The following is a 20,195-nucleotide window of genomic DNA, read 5'->3' on the forward strand; positions in this document are numbered from 1 at the left end:
CTGAGGGGTGGTGAGGGATAGGGGCAGGGAAAACAGTGAGGGGCTGAGGTGTGTGGTCTTAGGAGAATCCACTTTGGCCTGGAGGTAGGACTACCCAACAGGCCAAGCAGAGAGGGAGACAGAGTGGAAAGGGGATGTTCATGGAGGGAGTGCCTTGGAGTATGGTTCGCGGCACGTGGTGGGTGTAGGGTTGAGGGCATAGCGTTCATTGCAAATATCCACTGAGGGACAGAGGCAGGCGGCTGGTTCCAGGGAAAGGGAACACGCTGCGGATCGAGTTCTGATAAGGGTCCTGGCCTCGGCTTTGGTATTCTCAAACTGCTTTACTGGGCAGGGGCTGAGACAGACCTGAGCAAACATGAGGCTTCTAAATGGGACTTTGAGTTGCAAACATATCAGCTTAGTCTTTAAAATGGAGTTTTCTTGGGGCGCCTGGGTGGCGCAGTCGGTTGGGCGTCCGACTTCAGCCAGGTCACGATCTCGCGGTCCGTGAGTTCGAGCCCCGCGTCAGGCTCTGGGCTGATGGCTCAGAGCCTGGAGCCTGTTTCCGATTCTGTGTCTCCCTCTCTCTCTGCCCCTCCCCCGTTCATGCTCTGTCTCTCTCTGTCCCAAAAATAAATAAACGTTGAAAAAAAAACAGAAAAAAAAAATAAAAAAATAAAATGGAGTTTTCTTTACTGCAGGATTATTAAGAACAATCAAGTGCATTTAAAAGGGGGCATTCTCCCACATTCCTACTGTAGGAACATGTTGATTGCTTTTGGTTTTCTCTGTTCCTTCTTATCCATAATTAATTGTCATGTCCTTTCAACATATTTGTAACTCCTGCGTAGATACAGCTTTGTGTTTTGTTTCTTTTCACGTAACATCGCAGTGTCAACACGTGCAATCTGGCTGCATTGGCCCCCAACTTGTCATTTACGACGATCACACATTCCAGCGAGCTGATCATTTACTTAACCATTCTCGTATACTTGAATATTCATCTTGTGGGTTTTTTCTTTTTTTGCCGCTATTAAAAAAATTTTTTTTGATGTTCTTTATGTCTGTATTGCCTTTTTTTTTCTTTCTTTTTTAAAACTTATTTTTTTCAGGATAAATTCCCAGGATGTGGTATCTGTATTAAATATGGCATTAAAAAAAAAAGGCTGTTAATTTGCATTGCGAAACTGCCTTCCAGAAGTCTTGATCTGTTCATCTAGATGAGTCTCACCACAGCGCTGGGTCTTAATCATTTATTCTGTTGCTGTTTTTTTGTTTTTTTGTTTTTAATTTTTTTTAACATTTACTTATTTTTTGAGAGAGACAGAGTGTGAGCGGGGGAGGGGCCGAGAGAGAAGGAGACACAGAATCTGAAGCAGGCTCCAGGCTCTGAGCTGTCAGCACAGAGCCCGACGCAGGGCTCGAACTCACCAACTGTGAGATCATGGCCTGAGCTGAAGTCAGATGCCAAACTGAGCCACCCAGGCGCTCCTATTTTGTTACTCTTAATTGAATCTCTCTCTCTTTCTTTGCTTTTAGGTAGACTGAACTTTTTGGGTTTATTGTTTGAACATTGTTTTAAAGTTTTAGAAAACACTGCCGTTGGCTTGTCTTTTAATTCCTTAACGTACCCCGTAACAAAACAAATCCGTGGAATAAAACAAGGAACAACTTCCTTTGGGTTCCTCATCTGTGAGACGTTGAGGTTGAAGCCAGTCATTCCTGAAGGTCTTTCTAGCTTCCAGCATCCTGCATCTGATTTGATGAGCCAAAAGTTTAAAAGGGGAATGGGAGGCATCCCTAAGAGTTCCGATGCACCAGCTGGCGAAATGGCTGTAGGTGACCTGTTGTTGGCTGGGTTTTGTTGTTCGTTTATAGACTTTGTTTATTTTTGTTGTTTTAAAGTTCGTCTATTTTGAGAGAGGAGGCATGAGTGGGGGAGGGGCAGAGAGAGAGGGAGACACAGAATCTGAAGCAGGCTCCGGGCCCCGAGCTGTCAGCACAGAGCCCAGTGCAGGGCTCTAACTCACGAACCAGGGAGATCATGATGTGAGCTGAAATCAGACGCTCAACCAACTGAGCCACTCAGGCACCCCTAGAGTTTATTATGTTTTAGAGCAGTTTTAGGTTCACATTAAAATTGAGCAGAAAGTTCAGAGAGAGTTTCTGTATCCCTCCTGTCCCCACACATACACAGTCTCCCTTGTTATCAACATCCCCCCTGGAGTGTACATTTGTTACATTTGATGACCCTACATTGATGCATGATTGTTACCCAGAGTCCATAGTTCATATTCAGGTTCACTCTTGGTGTTGTAGATTCTGGGTTTGGACAAATGTGTCCAAACATGTCCAATGATGTGTATCTCCCATTAAAATATAGTACAGAATAGTTCCACTGCCCTAAAAATCCTCTGTGCTCTGTCTATACGTTTCTCCCTCCTCCTTTGCCCCTGGTAACCACTGATCTTTTACTGTCTCCATAGTTTAGCCTTATCTAGAATGTCATACAGTTGGATTGCGGTTGGCTTTGAGGAAGCTGACGTCACCTTTGAGAGTCTCTCCCTGCTATTTCCTGGCCTTCTGCTATGGTTGCCTCTGGTTTGGGATTTTAGAGTCGGAAGGATTGATAAGGCTCTCCAACCCATGAATCTTGTCTGTGACACCGTGGCTGAAGAATGTTACCTGAGCCTTTGTTGTGGTTTCCGTTATGGAGCCAAGGGAAGAACAGACACCCTGCATCAGAGAGTCCGGGTTCCATCCCCTGTGCCGACTCCCGATTAGCTAGTTGACCTTGGTCAAGCCACTTCCCTCTCTGAGGCTGACCCTATCTGATCCCTCTGTGGAGTGATGTCGGAGCAGTGCGTGCTCCCAGGTTGTAGGGGTGACATGGATACAAGGTGGGCTGGCCTTTGTTAAGCCCCAAAGGAAGGCACAAAAGTCCATCAAAAGAGCCTGGACAGCCTTGAGCTTGGCTGAGCAAGTGAATTGTTACAAAGTTGTTTACTGCAGGGAATGGAGGTTGCCTCCCTGAAACTTCCAGTGATGGCCATTCTTCTGCCCCCCACGTGCCCCCCGCTGTCCCGGGTCGGGGGAGTAAGTCAACCCCCCAGCCTGTAACCACTTACTGTCGGCTGTCATGCCTCCCCCATCTTACTCCAGTAGCTCTTTTCAGGCCAAGCTCTGCTCCTTCATCTGTCCTTTGTAGCACGTGGGTTCTTTTGTTCTGTGAACACCCGATTCAACATGGGCAAATTTCAGTGTAGACAAGTCAAATGGGCTGAATCGTATCCCCCCCCCCCCCCCCCCCCCACAATTCAGGTTGAAGTCCTAAGCCCTGTGCCTTAGAATTTGACTGAATTTGGAGACCAGGTTTTTAAGGAGGTGACTAAGTTAGAATGAGGCTGTTACGGTGGACCTAATCCAGTATGAGTCGTGTCCTCATGAAGAAGAGGGAATGTGGACACGCAAGGAGGCGCCATGATGCTTGAGCGCAGAGGGAAGACCACGCGAGGGTGGAGTGGGAATGCGGCCATCGGCCAGCCAAGGAGCGAGGCCTCGGAAGAGACCCACCTGCCAGTGCCTCCATCTTGGACTTCTGGCCTCCAGAACTGTGGGAACAGAAATTTCTGTTGTTGAAGCCACTCAGTTTGTGGTGTTTTGTTATGACAGCCCTTGAAAACTAGTCCAGGAAGGTAATGTAGTTTTATCCCCACTTTCCTGCCCCTTTTCATCAGTGTCTTCCTGCGGCCCCTTCTGTGCTTTCCTTATTGAGCTTTTCTGGGGGAATTAATGGGACTTGCAGGTCAAAGGCCGTCCTTCAGTTTATACTCTCTTCTGGGTAAAGAATGAGTGGCCATTTTTTTTTTTAAAGTAAGTAATTAATTATATAAATGACTTTTATGACTATGACCATTATGCTTGGCTACCTTTTCTCTTTAAGTTTTTTCTTTCTTTCTTTTTTTTTTCCTTTTTAAAATGTTTGTTTATTTTGAGAGAGACAGCTCTAGTTGGGGAGGGGTAGAGAGAGGGAGAAAGAGAATCCTAAGCAGACTCCATACTCGGTGTGGAACCCGACATGGGGCTTGATCTTGCAAACCATGAGATCATGAACTGAGCCAATATCGAGTTGAACACATAACTGACTGAGCCACTCAGGCACCCCAGAAGTTTTTTATTTTTATTTATTCTGAGAAAGAAAAAGAGAGCAAGCGGGTGAGGGACAGAGAGAGACGCAGACAGAATCCCAAGCAGGCTTCCCGCTGTCAGCGCGGAGCCCGATGAGGGGCTTGAACTCACGAACCGTGAGATGGTGACCTGAGCCGAAATCAAGAGTCGGACGCTTAACCGACTGAGCCACCCAGGTGCCCCTATGCTGACTACCTTTTATAGATCCTTTTCTTTGTGCTGGGATCTTTACACTTTATCATTAAAAAAAAAATCTCCGCAGATGGGTATTGTTATCCCATTTCACAGATGAGAAAGTGGGGAAGCGAGCCAGCAGATGGCATGAGCAAAGCCCTGTGGTGTGGGTTTTGTGGATCCCCGAAAACTACGCTCATCAGCTGATGACAGCACCGGGGTGGCTCTGGGGGGGCTGAGATTGTCGATTCCCCCCCCCCCCCCTTCAAGGCCACTACATTACCCACCCCCTTCGCATTTATACCCCTCTACTGGGCAGTCCAGTCTGCCCACGTGACTCTATGCGCCCGAGCAGACTGTTTATTGTGGAATAACCAACCCATTGTCTTTTCTCCTCTCGTTTAACACATCCAATGGCTCGGAGTAGTCTGTCAAAGGTATTTTATTTAGGCAAGGCCGTTTAAGAATGGCAGAAATTTCCTGTTGAGAGGTTTTATATATGTGGTGTGTGTGTGCTCCTGAAGGCAAATGGATGTTTAAGTGTGTGTGAGGCGACGTTCAGCAGGCTCCGGAAGTCTGGGGACCACTTAGGTCTGTAACCCTCACTCTCGCACCAGCTGTCCCGCTCTGCGAGGCCTTCTGGGTTTCCCATTTATGGGCCCTTTTATTGTTATGACACCTGTTTAAATCTGGTGTTTCCATTCCGGGAGGCCTGCTAGGTGGCTGCCTCGAGCGGCCGTGCCGGGTTCGACGTATGCAGGCCGCGAGCCTCCTCCCCCTGTCACTTCTTGTGGAAAATCCATTTTTGGTGTTTCGTTTCAGTTAAGAAAAGCATAGAAATCTTTCCGGGACCCCCTCCCCCCTTCCTGCTTGCAGCTAAAATTTCAGGCTGTGACAGTGGAGGCCAAATCTCTCTCGAAACAAAGGCAGCACTAATCAAAACGTTGTGATATGCACGTTTCTTTTGGGAAAAAAAGATGATCTCTTAGAGCGTGTCACATGGACTTTGTTCCGTGAAATCCCATGACGTTACATTTGCATGGCACCCGCATCCTGTGTCATCACCCTTAGAATTATCGATATTGTTGGCGAGGAGAGCTTTGCTGTAGACGCGGGGGGATCTCACCCGCGTTTTGCAGAGAGGAAGCTGGTTGTCAACATTTGTGTATATACGTGCTTATTTACTGAAATGGCAACACAACACACATACAGAAAAGCGTGCATTATTGGAAGCGTCTGATTGGATGGATTCTTACAAACGACATACCCGTGTAAGCGGCGCTCAGATCCAGAACCTGCTAAGAACTCAGAACCTTCCTGTGGTCCCTTCCTGTGAGAACGCCCCGAAAGGCAGCCCCAGGCCTGACTTGTAACACCACGGCTTGAGCTTCACCCTTGATAATCATGGTAATCAATAAGGATAATGATTTTTCAATCCCATGTTTTGGATACGCTTTGCGTTTCTGCCTTTCCGTGGTTTCCGATAGATGCTCTGATAAAGTATACACGAAGGTAACTACTTTTCTTGGTCTCTTGTGAATCCTCGCTGTATCGCTTTATGTAAGTAAAGGTGTGTATTCTGATTTTTGCACTCTCCAGGAAGACAGCATCCCATCCTTGCTTCTCTACACCTTCCTCTACAATGTCCCTTCGTCTCCCCATTCAGTCCTGCTATCCCTGCCACTGGTCTTATGTAGTGAGTTGGGTGGTGTCCCCCAAACTCATGTCTGCTAGGACCTCAGGATGTGACCTGGCTTGGAAGCAGGGTCTTGGCAGATGCAGTTTATTTAGAAGAGGTCATGTGGGAGTCAGCTGGGCCCGAAACCTGATGATTCAGATTCAGAGACATGACACGATGGGAGGGGGCTGGAGTGATGCAGGCAGAAATTGAGATGATGTGCCTACAAGCTGTGATTGCAGGAGCCACCAGAAGGTGGACGAGATGGGGAAGGGGCCCTCCCTGGAGCCTCCAGTTGGAGCACAGCCCTGCCCACATCTTTGTTTTAGACTTGTCTCCAGAACGGTACCCACATTTCCAGTCTTTGACATCATTTGGTGTGTGTTGCTTTGTTACAGCAGCTCCAGCTGACTGATACACTCTACTTACCCTCTCTCCTGGCTGCATATCACCGCCTCCTCCCTGTCGCTGCATCTTCTCCATGGAGGTCAGCCATCCGTCTTAACACATGTCTGGTCATGTCAGTCCTGGTTTACAACCTGTCTGAGTTTTCCCCAGTATTCATTGGGTGAAGCCCAAGCTTCTTGATCTGGCGTATGTGCCCTGCTCTGCCCCTTCTTTTTTTTTTTTCTTTAAGTTTATATTTTGAGAGAGAGCACACGTGCGTGCAAGCGGGAGAGGGACAGAGAGAGAGAGAGGGAGAGAGAATCTTAAGTAAGCTCCACGCTCTGCTTGGAGCCTGATGTGGGGCTTGATCCCACAACCCTGGGATTATGACCTGAGCTGAAATCAAGAGTTGGACTCTTAACTGACGGAGCCACTCAGGTGCCCACTGCTCTGCCCCTTCCGCCTCACCTCTCGCTCGCCCCAGCCTTGCTGACTCAACCCCGAAGTGGACACAGATTGGCAGCTACCAACGGGGTGGCTGAGTCTGGATTGAAGAGTGCCGGATGTGACTTTGAATTTGATGTACGTAGCTGGCTCTTCTGGGCTCCAGTGGTCCTCGACTGTCCTCGTTACTCTGCTCGGAAGTTCTTGCATTTAAACTACCTTCCTGGCCGCCAACGTGGTCCACGTTACAACCTCCACTCACAAGTCCACAAACATAACATGCTCCCACATGTGCAGCTGCAGGGCTGTCGTGGTTGCAGTGCTCGGTTTGCACGGTCTGCTTGTCCACTTATTCACAGAATGACCTTGCTCCATGCCTCAGTTTTCTTATCTGCCAAATGGGGATAACAATAGTACCCACCTGCTAGGGCTGTCTTGAGGAGTAAGTGAGTTAATTCCTGTAGATGTTTCCAATGGGCTTGGCACCCAGTAAGAAGCTCAAAAAGTGTTGGCTACTTCTGAGTAGCATTTTCTCCCCTTCGGGTCTATTCTTGCTTACTTTTTAAGGTTCAGTGCAGGCACCGTTATCTCTTGAAAGCTTTCCAAGATCCTCTCTGCTGCCATAATCACCCGTTGTCTTCTTTTAATCCGTTCGTGTGTCTCTTTTCATTGGGTCCCCAGGAGGTCTTGAGGGCAGGTCCATTCTAGATTCTGTTCTGGAAGCCTTTGCTTGCTCGGAAGAGAATAAGTAATGATCTGAGTGTCTTCCCAAGTACGGGGATGTGCCCCGGCTGGACCTCAGACTCTCCTGTCAGCTGCAAATGCTTGTCTGGTGGCTGTTGTGGTCCATGGGGATGTGTGGAGAGTCTGAACCCCAAAAGAGATCAGGGCAATAGGAAGGGAAAAAAGACTTGGGTGGAGAAGCAGCCGTCAGGCTGACTTGACAGTTAAAGGGACCTGCTGTGGGCACCTGAGTGGCTCAGTCAGTTAAGCATCCGATTTCAGCTCAGGTCATGATCTCACGGTTCATGGATTCTAGCCCCGCATCAGGCTCTCTGCTGTCAGGACAGAACCTGCATCAGATCCTGTGTCCCCCCCTCCCTCTCTCTGTCCCTCCCCGGCTTGTGTGCTCTCTTTCTCTCTCAAAAATAAATACACATTAAGCAAAAAAAGGGACCTGCCATGATCCCAGAGCTCCCATGGGATCTGATAGCCAGGGGTCTCTGGGGAGAGGGGGGAGGGGTGGGGAGTGGGCACACTTATTACCCAATCCACAGTGCCTCAAATGGGGTCATTTTCCCACTCAGCTTCGCAAAGCTCAATTTCGATACCTTTCATGAATTTTAATCAGAGTATTGAAATAACTGTCTTCTAAGGTGGTATGAGAAAAAATTGGGTTAGCGAGAACTTCCCGGATCAACTTAGAGCAACAAAGACCCTGAGTAAAAACTGTCAAACACGGCAGATACGCTAACAGTGATGATTCCTTTAGGGCTCGTGGGGTGCTGGAGACTCAGTGATGGGCAGGCAGAAGTGAAGATTCTGAAGTGCTGATTTTGGATTCTTTGGTTTATCCTGGAACTTGGAACAGGGCACGTCATGAACGCAGGGACTCAGTTTCCTGTAGTTAAAGATGTCTGCTCTCTCAGTGCAGGCACTGAGATTTAACGACCATTTATTTATTTACCTATTTATTTATTTTTTATTGACTTTCTAATAACGCGTGCGGCTCCACAAAAGACAACGTCCCCTGGCCAGAGTGTAGGGGGCTTAGATGTTACTAGTGAGTTTGGACACATTTTGTGTAAGCCCTTAGCATGTGGTTTTTTTTTTTTTTTTTTTACTTGGGAGGTAATATTTTGTGTTTTCTATCCTATTGAGGGTGTTGGTTTTGGATCTGAAACTCAGGACCCTGGAGAGGTTCTCCCGATTCCAGGCAGTTCTTTCCAGAAGACTGGAGGGCATCTTTGTCCCTTGAAAGGGCCGTGAAAAGGAAAGCTTAGCATGTCCTGGAATTGGGCATTTAGAATCTCAGGAATCCCTCACACTTCAGAAGTTCTGTATCGAGCCTCGTTTCCTCCTGGCTACATGTATAGTCAGAGGGTCTCTAGCTCTACTGCCCACTCTGGTGACTGCCAGCCACATGGCTGCCGAGCCCTTGAAATGTCTGAATTAGGATGTGTTGGACATGTGAACTACAGATCAGATTTCGAAGACTTAGTAAGAAAAATCTCAACTGCTTCTCAAAAAAAATTTTTTTTAAGGTAGAAATGCATGGGGCTCCTGGGTGGCTCAGTCGGCTGAATGTCGGACTTCAGCTCAGGTCATGATCTCACCGTTGGTGAGTTCAAGTCCTGTGTCGGGCTGTGTGCTGACAGCTCAGAGCCTGGAGCCTGCCTCGGATTCTGTGTCTCCTCTCTGTCTGACCCTCCCCCGCTCACATTTTTTCTCTCTCTCTCTTTCTCTCTCAAAAATAAATAAACATTAACATTTTTTTTAAAAAAGTAGAAATTCTTCTTTGCTTTTAGTTTAATTTTTAAAAAAAAATTTTTTTTTTCAACGTTTTTATTTATTTTTGGGACAGAGAGAGACAGAGCATGAATGGGGGAGGGGCAGAGAGAGAGGGAGACACAGAATCGGAAGCAGGCTCCAGGCTCCGAGCCATCAGCCCAGAGCCTGACACGGGGCTCGAACTCACGGACTGCGAGATCGTGACCTGGCTGAAGTCGGATGCTTAACCGACTGCGCCACCCAGGCGCCCCTAGTTTAATTTTTTTATGTAAGCAATCTCTATGCCCAGTGTGGGACTCGAACTCACCACCCTGAGATCAAGAGCTACGTGCTCCACTGACTGAGCCAGCCAGGTGCCCCTCAATAACTTTTATATTGATTATATGTTGAAATAATATTTATGATATATTGGGTTGAATAATATTGGTTCTTGTATTTAATTTTACTTTTTTTTTTTTTACTTTTTTTTAAATGTAGCTACTACAAAATTTGAAGTGATGTTTTTATTGGATAGCCTTGCTCTGGACAATGACCGCCTACTTATTTTCCTGGGGTAACTTGCAAGAGTGGGTGAGTTATCTCTTATTTTAGGAATCTCTTAGCTCCGACGGGCCTTGCAAAGCATGCTGGAAGCCGGGGTTTGGGGAAAATGACAAACAGGGGGGAGCCACTTCCGAAACAACGCGTTTTTCTAACTAGCTCATTGGAAAGACAGAAGGATTTTCTCTGCAGCAAAATTAATTTAGGCAAAGTTGGACGATCGGGTAGACATGGTATCAGCACCTACTATGAGTAATCATAGGGCCCCAAATTTCATTGTTTGACTCCCCTTTAAAAGCTTAAGAATAAAGAAATGAGAGTAGTCCCCCACGAGAGTTTAGGAAAAATGAATCAGGAGTGTGTAAGCTGTAGCATAGCGAAGGAGAGGAGACATCCCGTGTCAAGGTGAGGTTTCATGTGCTGGTTTGTCGTCTCCATAATAATGCGTCAGTGCTGGGCTGTTTGGGTGGGGGCATCTGAGACCGAGCCTGGTTTAGTTGGTCCAGAGGGAGGTTTCCGTGAAACCTCTACTCTTGCTCCTTGGCCAGAGTAATGCGTTAGCCCTAGCATCATTAAAGGGCTCTGCAGGAGAATGAATGATAGGCCTGTTCACCAGGCTTGCTGTCGGTTTCGCGTTTGTTTCCCTTGCTGCTGGTTGCTGATTTGTTTCTCCCGATGGATGCCAAAATCCTTGCCATGAGAGATCTTGTTTCCTTTTTCTAAACTCCTGTATTGTTGGGGCGCCTGGCGGGCTCAGTCGGTGGAGCCTGTGACTCTTGATCTTGGGGTTGTGAGTTTGAGCCCCACGTTGGGTGTAGAGATGACTTAAACACACCAACAAACAAAACTCCTGTGTTGTTGCACATAATACGCACCGTCACTTGGTGTTTGTTAGTTGATACAGTTAGTGGCTAATAAAAAAACCCCCAAACCAGACCATCCTCTTTCCTCCCCTCCTGCCCTCCTTCCCCTTCTGGCCCTACTTTCTCCATTTCATCTATGCTCTCTCCTTCCCTCCATTTCGTTACTGCTTTTTATTAATTTCTTTTTCCCTCTAAGGTATGGGTTACGTAGAGAAGTCCTGAAGAATGTATGTTTAACTGGCTGGTCCGTGCCCTTTCTTTTTCTAATAAAGCCTGGCCTTAACTGAGTGTCACTTTAGTGTTTTCTTTGACCACCTCTGCCCTTCCTTGGGCACAGTCTCCTCACACAGGTGGCCCTGGGGGTGGAGGGCCCTCACGTGGTACCCAGTGGCTGGCTCAGCACAGACTTGCCTTGGACAAGGGCCAGGCCCGGGGCTGGAGCTGGGCAAACACTGTTCCACCGGGAGCTGATTGGATGGAGGCCCAGGGTGGAGTACCCATGGGCTCAATGGAGGCCTGGTTTTACTTAAGATATTCCAAAGAGTGAAGGGGGAAGTAAACAGTCTGCTAATTAAATCTGTAGGTGGCCGTAAATTCAGAGGTGTTGCAAAGCCCTCTGCACACATCGAGGACGTTGGGAAAACACAAAGAGCCGTAGAAAGGTGAGGCAAGGCTTGGGGAGATGAGATTCCGCCTGGAAAAGTACAAGCCGCCATCTGGAGAGCAATTAGCCATGGTAGTGTGCTCCGTGGGGCGTAAGTCAGTGGCGCTGTGATTGACTTGGAGCCAGAACTGTTAAGTCCTGTTTCTTGTTCTTGATAGTCAGTAGTAATCATTTATTTTTTTTAACCCCTAAATGTATTGCATGGGAATCAAGCCAGTCCCACTATACTCTGTGTTTGTAAGGCTTGGCCTGAAGGGTGAGCAGATAAGAAAGAAGTGTGTTCCTCATATCACTTGCCCTCTGCTTACGTTTCCTTTGGCTGTGTACCCCTAGTGTGGCCAGGGGGCCAGGATCTTGGAGATTGGTTCTGAGCACTGGAAGCATGGCTGGCCAGCTGGTGGGGGCAGGCGCCTGCTTGGTGTGGATCGGAAGGCACCTTGCTTCTGGGTGGGTGTAAGTCCACCGGGAGGGCACGTGCAGTTGGTCTCAGGGGCACCCCTCGGTTTATAGGTTTCTAGATCTGCCTCAGCCTTTGTGGCCTTGCTTCTTCCTAGGATCACCATAATCATACAAATATGCTTGTAGTGCTCTACACTGACTTCCATTGGCCAGTTTGAAAAACTAAACCTAGTGATGGGAGGGAGACACGATTGCCTTGAGGGTGAAGAGCTGGTTTTTGGTGTTAGATCTGTCTGTTCAAGTCTCTAGGCAATCTTGACCACCTTGCTTCATTTCTTAGCTGCCATTTCCTTATCTGTTAAATGGCAACCATAGGGTTGAGGAGGTATTCTAGATGGAGAACTTTGCTCAGTAGGGAATTTCAGCTGGATAACCATTCGCCATCCTTGAAGTAAGTGCAGGTCATGTTCAAGATCTTTTCGGTATGAGTTCAGAGGATACCCTCCCAGGTGAGGTTGTCCTGGAAGGTGGCACTGAACAGTGGACGAGAGCCACGAGAGCAAGGATGCATCCGGTCCTGCTGTGCTCGTGCTTGGACAGGCCCTAAGTTCACTTGTGAGCTTCCTGATGTGGTTGTTTGAATGCCAAGGTATCCTCTTGCCTTCCGACGTGCTAGAGTAAATACATGTTTGCAGGGGATTTTCAAAAGCAATGATCGCGGCCAGTAAACCATGTGATGGTCATGATGGAGACTGATTGGGGGGGTGGCGGCGGTCACAGAAGGTTTGGATCTTGCCTGTGAGAGCATCTTGCATTGTCTCTTGTGGATGTTCCTCTGAGAAGGAAGGGGCACGACCCAGCCTTTCTCTGGAGCTGCAGGAGGAAGATGGCCAGGTTGGAGGTGTCGGGCTTACTGTGCATAAACACGTGTCTGCATGTGCCGCTTTGCAGTGACTGTGACTCTCTGTGTTTGAGGAAGGACTTCTGGGGAGAAGGGCGGGGCTGCTGGGTGACCTGATTTGTTCCCTCTGTTCCCTTCTGGCCTAGACTGGGCAGGTAGCCCTGACCCACAAGGTCTTAAACTGCCCGAAAGGAAATCCATTTGCTGATAGGGAAGATACACTTAGAGATAAAGAAGAGAATGTTTTGTTACAGCTTCCTCCTCTGCCTGCCTCCAGAGCTGGTGACTGGACCATTCTTTCTGGGTTCCTGAAATCTCATCCTTGGAACTCAAACCCCGACCATAATTACCCTGGTGACTGTCTCCTAATTGTTTTATCTGCCTTCATTTTCTCTTCCCTTTCCAGTGGGACCGAGGAGCCTTTGAGGACAGGCCTCAGGACCTCTCTTTATTTTCCACCACACAGGACTCCCTAAAAACCTGGCTGAAGGATTTAAGAGGCGTTTCATTTCTATAATTTTTTTACGTATTTATTTTTAAAAGCCTGTTGATTTATTTTGAGAGATAGAGGGAGAGTGTGTGTGTGTGTGAGGGGAAAGGGGCAGAGATAGAGAGGGAGAGAGAGCATCCCAAGCAGGCTCCATGCTGTCAGCACAGAGCCCGATGGAGGGCTCGAACCCACAAAACAGGAGATCATGACCTGAGTTGAAATCAAGAGTTGGATACTCAACCAATTGAGCCACCCAGGTGCCCTTAAGATTTTTTTTTTAATGTTTATTTTACTTATTGAGAGAGAGAGAGAGAGAGAGAGAGAGAGAGAGAGAGAGAGAGAAAGAGAGAATCTCAAGTAGGCTCAGCACTGTCAATGCAGAGCCTGACTTGGGGCTCGATATCAGGAACCGTGAGATCATGACCTGAGCCAAAATCAAGTCGGACGCTTAATGGACTGAGCCACCCAGGTGCCCCACATGTTTGTTACTTAAATAATGAATTGTTTGTAGTTAAAAAAAAATTTTTTTTTTAATGTTTATTTTTGAGAGAGAGAGAGAGACCGAGTGTGAGCAGAGGAGTGGCAGACACGGAATCCGAAGCAGGCTCCAGGCTCTGAGCTGTCAGCACAGAGCCTGGTGTGCGGCTCGAAGTCACAGACTGTGAGGTAATGACCTGAGCCGGAGTCGGACGCTTAACTGACTGAGCCACCCAGGCGCCCCTAGATTGTTTGTAGTTTAAATTGCCTCTGTCGGGAGTCTGTAGGACTCTTTATTTTTAGCGCTTTCCACTAGGCTTTGCAACTATGGCACCGCTTCTTGCAAAGTTGAGGTGGGTGAGTGTCCTGTGATGTTGGGCCTTCCCTGAGGGTCTAATAACCTGGGTCTCCCCCAGCCCCCCTGCCAAAACTTGCTTTCTAGAACATGACTGGGTGTCAGCATGAACGAGTTCCAGTGAGTATGATGATGAGCTGTAGCTCATGGTGAGGCAAGGAAGCCCCAGCTGCTGGGTCTGCAGGGGTGACCGCCTCGGGGCAAGAGTGTGTTAAATTGATTCTCTGAGCTGCAGCCCACCTCTCAGGTGTCAGCTCCTAAGTGGGTGGCCCTGGCGTCTTTGGGAGTTCTTGGAAGCCTGACAGAAGACCAGGAAACAGAGACCACAAGCTTTTGAGAATCCCACAGATATGCTGTGAGGGTAAAGTATGTGATGATCTATGTGACCCCCCCCAGACTTACTGAAGGATTCCTTCATGTGGGTATTGGAGTCGTTTGTAAGACTGGGAAGCATTAATATTTTATTTTTACTATTTATGTGTGTATGTATGTATGCATTTATTTATTTAGTTTTAGTTTCTAAATTAATCTCTACACCCAATGTGGGGCTTGAACTCGCAACCCTGAGATCAAGAGTCATATACTTTACTGACTGAGCCAGTCCAGTGCCCCTATATTGTTTTATTTTTCATTTCATTTTATTTATTTTTTAAATACTTGTGGGGAATCTATTTATTTGGAGAGAGAATGGGTGGAAGTGAGCAAGGTGCAGAGAGAGAGAGAGAGAGAAGGAGAGAGAGAAGCAGGGCTCACCTGAAGGGGGTGGGGTGGGGCTTGTGCTCACCGGATGCGGGCCTCAAACTCAACAAACCATGAGACCATGACCTGAGCTGAAGTTGGACATTTAATCGACTGAGTCCCCCGGGTGCCCTGCGATTCTTTTTCTGTTCACAATGAGGTAAAAGATTTAGAAGGTCATTAATTTGTCAAATGAACTCAGCTGGTGGAGCCCCTGGCCACAGACAAATAGTTACGTATAAGCTGGACCAGAAGTGTCCACCGCGCAGTATGTGTTCATCAGAGTCAGTAGAAACAGGTGATTGGGCTTGTGCTCTCTGCTCTTTACTGCCTCTACTACCTCTTGTCCTTCCCTCCTTAGTCCGCTGTTGTGAGTTCTGATCGTGTTTGGTTATTTGTCTGCTCAAAGCCAGTGGTGCTGTGTGGGAGCACATATCTGGTAGCCAGGCCCTAACAGGAAAGCATGGCTATAAGTGCCTGGGTGATGAGGCCAGGTGAACCAGGTTCAAACTTACCAGGTGATGAAGCCAGGTGAACCAGGTTCAAAGTCACCAGGTGATGAGGCCAGATGAACCAGGTTCAAAGCAAGTATGTTCACTTGGGTGGGGTATTTAACATCTGCCCGCCCCCCCCCCACCCCCCCGTTCTTTCTTCTTGTGCAAGATGAGGGGGGGATAATGAGTCCCTCATGTAGGGTTAATAGCACAGACTGGCATCAGACTGCTTGCGTTTGAATTCTGGCCTCACTGCTGCGGCTTCATAACTTTGAGCAAGTCACTTGCCTCTGCCTCAGTTGGTGAATCTGCAAAATAGGATGCAAATAGTATCTCATCGGAATGTTGGGAGTAGTAAATGGCTCATATGATAGACGTTTAGAATAGGGGCAAGGCAGACACCAAGTCTGTGTAACTTTTTGGTTTAATGAACTACCTATAGGGACATTACATAATAAAATGAACATAAAACACTTGGGCATAGTATGGGCTCAAAACACTTTCTAATTAGATTTTCCATTTTCCTGTTTCCAAGCTCTCAGGGTCCCAAGCATCACCAGCAAATGAAGGGAAGGCTTGGTGCTCCTGTGTCTAGCGAGGAGGACAGAGCATTGGCCTTGGAGTTAGAATTGACTTTTGAGGTCTGGTTCTGGCATACACTAGCCATGGAATGTGATCCTGTCTTGGCTTTTTTGTCATCTGAGCGATGGGAATCATGAGGTCTGGAGGGTAAGCTGGGTATGCATTATTATCTCCGCTTTATTGAGGACCAGACCGGGCTTCAGAGATTTGCCCACAGTCACACAGTTCGGGAAGAGCTCACTGAGGCCCACAAGCCCTTCAGACTGTGTCCGGGATTGTCCAGGAGTCCTCCTTTATTTCGTCATGCTGCTGCTCTGAAATGGTGTTCTTTTTCTCTTAATTTCCAAGGCCAGACACCTTCCTTCAAGGAGTCGTAACTGGGTGCTTCATATGACTTGACCTCAGTTGAGAAGTTCTGCTGCTTGGATCAATGCATTGGCTTCTTTTCAATCTCTTTTCATGGCACTATTTGCGATTTCTCCTGTAAAAGCATGGGCCTATTTAACTATTCAGCTCATTAAGCTATAGTTAGTGAACACTGCACCTAATAAAGTTTCAGGGGGCCCTATTCTATGTCTTGGTCTGCCTGTGTTCTTTGATAACGTTTGTAAAGAGGAAATCCATGCAACAGGATGTTTCGTTTGATTCCTTCTCTTTGCAGGTGCTTTGGTAGGGCGTGAGAAGTTGAAAAGAGCAGTCTTGGGTGCCATGACAAAGCTGTCTGTAGCCCTGAAGGATGACGGTCCATCGAGAATGATTGAGACTGTACAGAACTTCCTTTTACAGATAGTCAGTGAATTACAGATTTGATGGTTGTGGCTTAAACGCTGGTCATGTTGAGATACTGGGCGATATTAGTTATCAGGATGGAGAAACAAAATGTTAAAATGTTACTGAAATTGCTCAAATCAGAAGAAACTTCCCAGTCATCACCGTTTTCCATTCTTTTTGTTTTCTGTCCACCCTACCACCTGTTTTCAACTCTTCATATTTATTGCCAGGGATCCCATTTGGATAAAACTATTTGCAAAGGGCAGCTTCAGTTGAAACAATGGAAGCCTAAGGCCCAGAAACAAAGACTCTCCTAGAACATACACAAGTATGTTTAATAATTTCATCCTGGGGACATGACAGATAATTTCTTTCTTTGTAAATTTATTTATTTTGAGACAGAGAGGCGGAGGACAGGTGGGGGAGGGGCAGAGAGAAGGCGAGTCAGAACCTCAAGCAGACTTTGAGCCCTCAGTGGAAGCCCCATGTGGGGCTCAAACTCACGAATCGTGAGATCGTGAGCAGCTGAGATCAAGAGTCCGATGCTTAACCGACTGCACCACCCAGGCTCCCCATGACAAGTAATTTCTTAACGATTAAAGTCCTTGCTCGCCTTTACTTCTTCAAGAGGCCCAGTTGTGTACACGTGTTTTGGGTCCTCATTTGTGATGTCAAAACCAAAGCTCACAGAGGTGGAGTAATTTGCCCAAGGTCACACCCGTAGCGAGTGCTGGAGCCTTAGGTTTTCTGGAATTTTAGAATATGATCTTTAAGAAAAACTCTAAAAACTATTTTCTAATTTAAATGAAGACTTCCAGCTTGATATTTTTTTTTTTTTAAGCCAGCGTTTTGTGATTTCCAGTTATCTGACCTAGAAAGCCACGATCATTACGAATTTTAGGATAAGTGTACTTTTTAGAGAAGGTGGTGGCGTTGAGGTCATTGAGAGTAAATGTGGCAATCTGTTCCACGTTAAGAAGTTCGGGAATAAACAAGCATAAAGCCACTTGATGTGTGAGTTCATATACTCGTGGAAGGAAAGGAAGCCAGGCGTGGATCATTTATTAAGCACCTGCTCCATGGCAGGCTGTGCTCTTTCACTTGTGCTGTGTATATACCCCTGACGTTTGTAACGTTTGTAAGCCACGGGTCCTTTTCAGGATTTATTGTCACCATATGAAGCAGGTGTTGTTTCGCCTGTGGAAAAGGTGGCAGACGCCTGAAGGGTTTGTAATTGGTCTGGTGTGGGGAGTCAGTGGGTGAAGCCAGTCTTGAATTCAGCATCTGATTCCAAGACCAGCGTTCTTCCCCTGCCTCGCAGCTTATGTTACATAATGTTTCTTTATGTTTATATGCAATATAAATCTCTAATCGGACGTCTGGGAAGTGCTTTTGGCCAGCTTTGTTGCCTCAGCTGTCTGAAAGGAATGGCTTTCATAAACACGGAACGGGAATTGGATTTTCACTTTGTGATAATTCATATTACAGAAGTGGGAAGGGCCATTACCCCGGGAATTCCGTTAATCCCTGAAGCTGTGGGTCTTGAATGAGTTGGTTTGCCCTGGACGGTCCCATTTGCCCCCCTCTTTTGATATTTAATGCCACGTATGCCTCTTTATAAAAAGAGAAATTTCATGAATGAAAATTTAGAACTCGAAAGAAGAAATGGAACCTCACCCGTAAACTCACTGATCTTAAATAGCTGTTGTTAGTATTTCTGTTTTTTTATTGTGGCAAAATACATGTAACAAGATTTACCATTTTAAGCGCTTGTAAGTGTCCAGGTGAGTGGCATTAATACACTCACATTGTTGTGCAGCTGTCTCCACAGCTTTTTCCCCTTCCCAGACTAAACCTCCACACCCATCAAACACTAACTCCCCAACCGCCCACTCCCCAAGTCCCTGACTGCCTCCATATGCTTTCTGTCTCTATGAGTTGACTGCTCTAGATATCTCATGGATGTGGAATCATACAGTATTTGTCCTTCTGTGATCGGCTCATTTCTCTTAGCGTAATGTCGTCAAGGTTCGTCCATGTTGTAGCCTGTCTGAATTTCCTTCCTTATTAAGGCTGATAATATTCCATTGTGTGGATATACTACATTTTGCTTATCCAGTCATCACATGGTGGATGCTTGGGTTGTTTCCATATCTTAGCTATCGTGAATAATGCTGCTACGAACATGGGTGTACTAGTATCTTGAGTCCCTGCTTTCATTTCCTTTGTGTATACACCTAGAAGTGGAATTGCTGGGTCATATGCTAATTCTATGTTGAATTTTTTTGAGGAACGGCCATGCTGTTTTCCACAGTGGCTACGCCATTTTGCATTCCCACCAGCTGTGCACGAGGGTTCCAGTCTCTCTACCTCTTTGCCATTTCTTGTTATTTTCTGTGTTTTATTAATGGTCATTCTAGTGGGAATGGGGTGGTATCTCATTGTAGTTTTGGTTTGCATTTCCCTAATGATGAGTGTTGTTGAGCATCTTTTCATAAAGTGCTTATTGTTAGTATTTAACCAACTAGTATATCCTTCCAGAGTTTACCTTGGCATCTGTTTTTTTTTTTTTAAATTTTTTTTTCAATTATTTATTTATTTATTTTTATTTATTTTTGGGACAGAGAGAGAGAGAGCATGAACGGGGGAGGGGCAGAGAGAGAGGGAGACACAGAATCGGAAGCAGGCTCCAGGCTCCGAGCCATCAGCCCAGAGCCTGATGCGGGGCTCAAACTCACGGACCGCGAGATGGTGACCTGGCTGAAGTCGGATGCTTAACCGACTGCGCCACCCAGGTGCCCCATCATCTGTTTTTATTGCATGCATGTGATCGTGGTCCACACAAAAAACTATGTTCAGTATGTCGCATATTTTCCACCAACCATCATCATCAACAGGTTTAGTGTTGCAGTAAAGTGTGAAGGTTGGTTGGTTAGCTGGTTGGTTGGTTGATTTATTTATTTATTTGAGAGAGATTGTGGGCAGGAGAGGGGCAGAGAGAGAGACAGACAGAATCCCAAACAAGCTGTGAGCTGTCAACACGGAGCCCTATCGATGCAGGACTTGAACTCACAAACCCTGAGATCATGACCTGAGCTCAGAACAAGAGTCAGACACTTAACTGACTGAGCCACCCAGGTTCCTCGTGAACGTATACTTTAAATTCAACTGATTGAGAATTCAATGGTAATTCCTACCACCCCAAATTAATTTCCTTAGGAAACCTGTGATCATTGGTTTCAGCAGCCCTCTGCTGGTAATACCACAGGGCCTTGTGCAATGTGAATACTCTCCTGGATTTCAAAGTGGAGGGTTCTGGGGTTTATTACGGAGGGAAGGGAGCCTTATGGCCAATTACAACTTTTCATGAGATGCTGATGCCCAGAGAACAGGGGGCAGCTTGTCTGTGATGTTATGACCAGGGAACTTGGACCCTTCAGTGAGCGGGTTAATTGCATTGCTTCAGTTTCTAAGAGGAAAACTGGGCTCTGGGATGAGCACACTCTTCTCCCCCATGGTGGTGTTCTCAACTTCCTCTTTTATTTGGAATCTGGAGA

General features: G+C 46.8%; 1 protein-coding gene across 4 annotated transcripts in view; it reads left to right on the forward strand.

The window, feature by feature from the left end:
• The window catches only part of TIAM1 (TIAM Rac1 associated GEF 1), a 395,179-nt gene that overhangs the window by 16,340 nt on the left and 358,644 nt on the right, over window positions 1–20,195 (forward strand). The gene's annotated exons all lie outside the window — the stretch shown is intronic.

The sequence above is a fragment of the Prionailurus bengalensis genome, chromosome C2, assembly GCF_016509475.1.
Source record: "Prionailurus bengalensis isolate Pbe53 chromosome C2, Fcat_Pben_1.1_paternal_pri, whole genome shotgun sequence".
Classification (NCBI taxonomy): domain Eukaryota; kingdom Metazoa; phylum Chordata; class Mammalia; order Carnivora; family Felidae; genus Prionailurus; species Prionailurus bengalensis.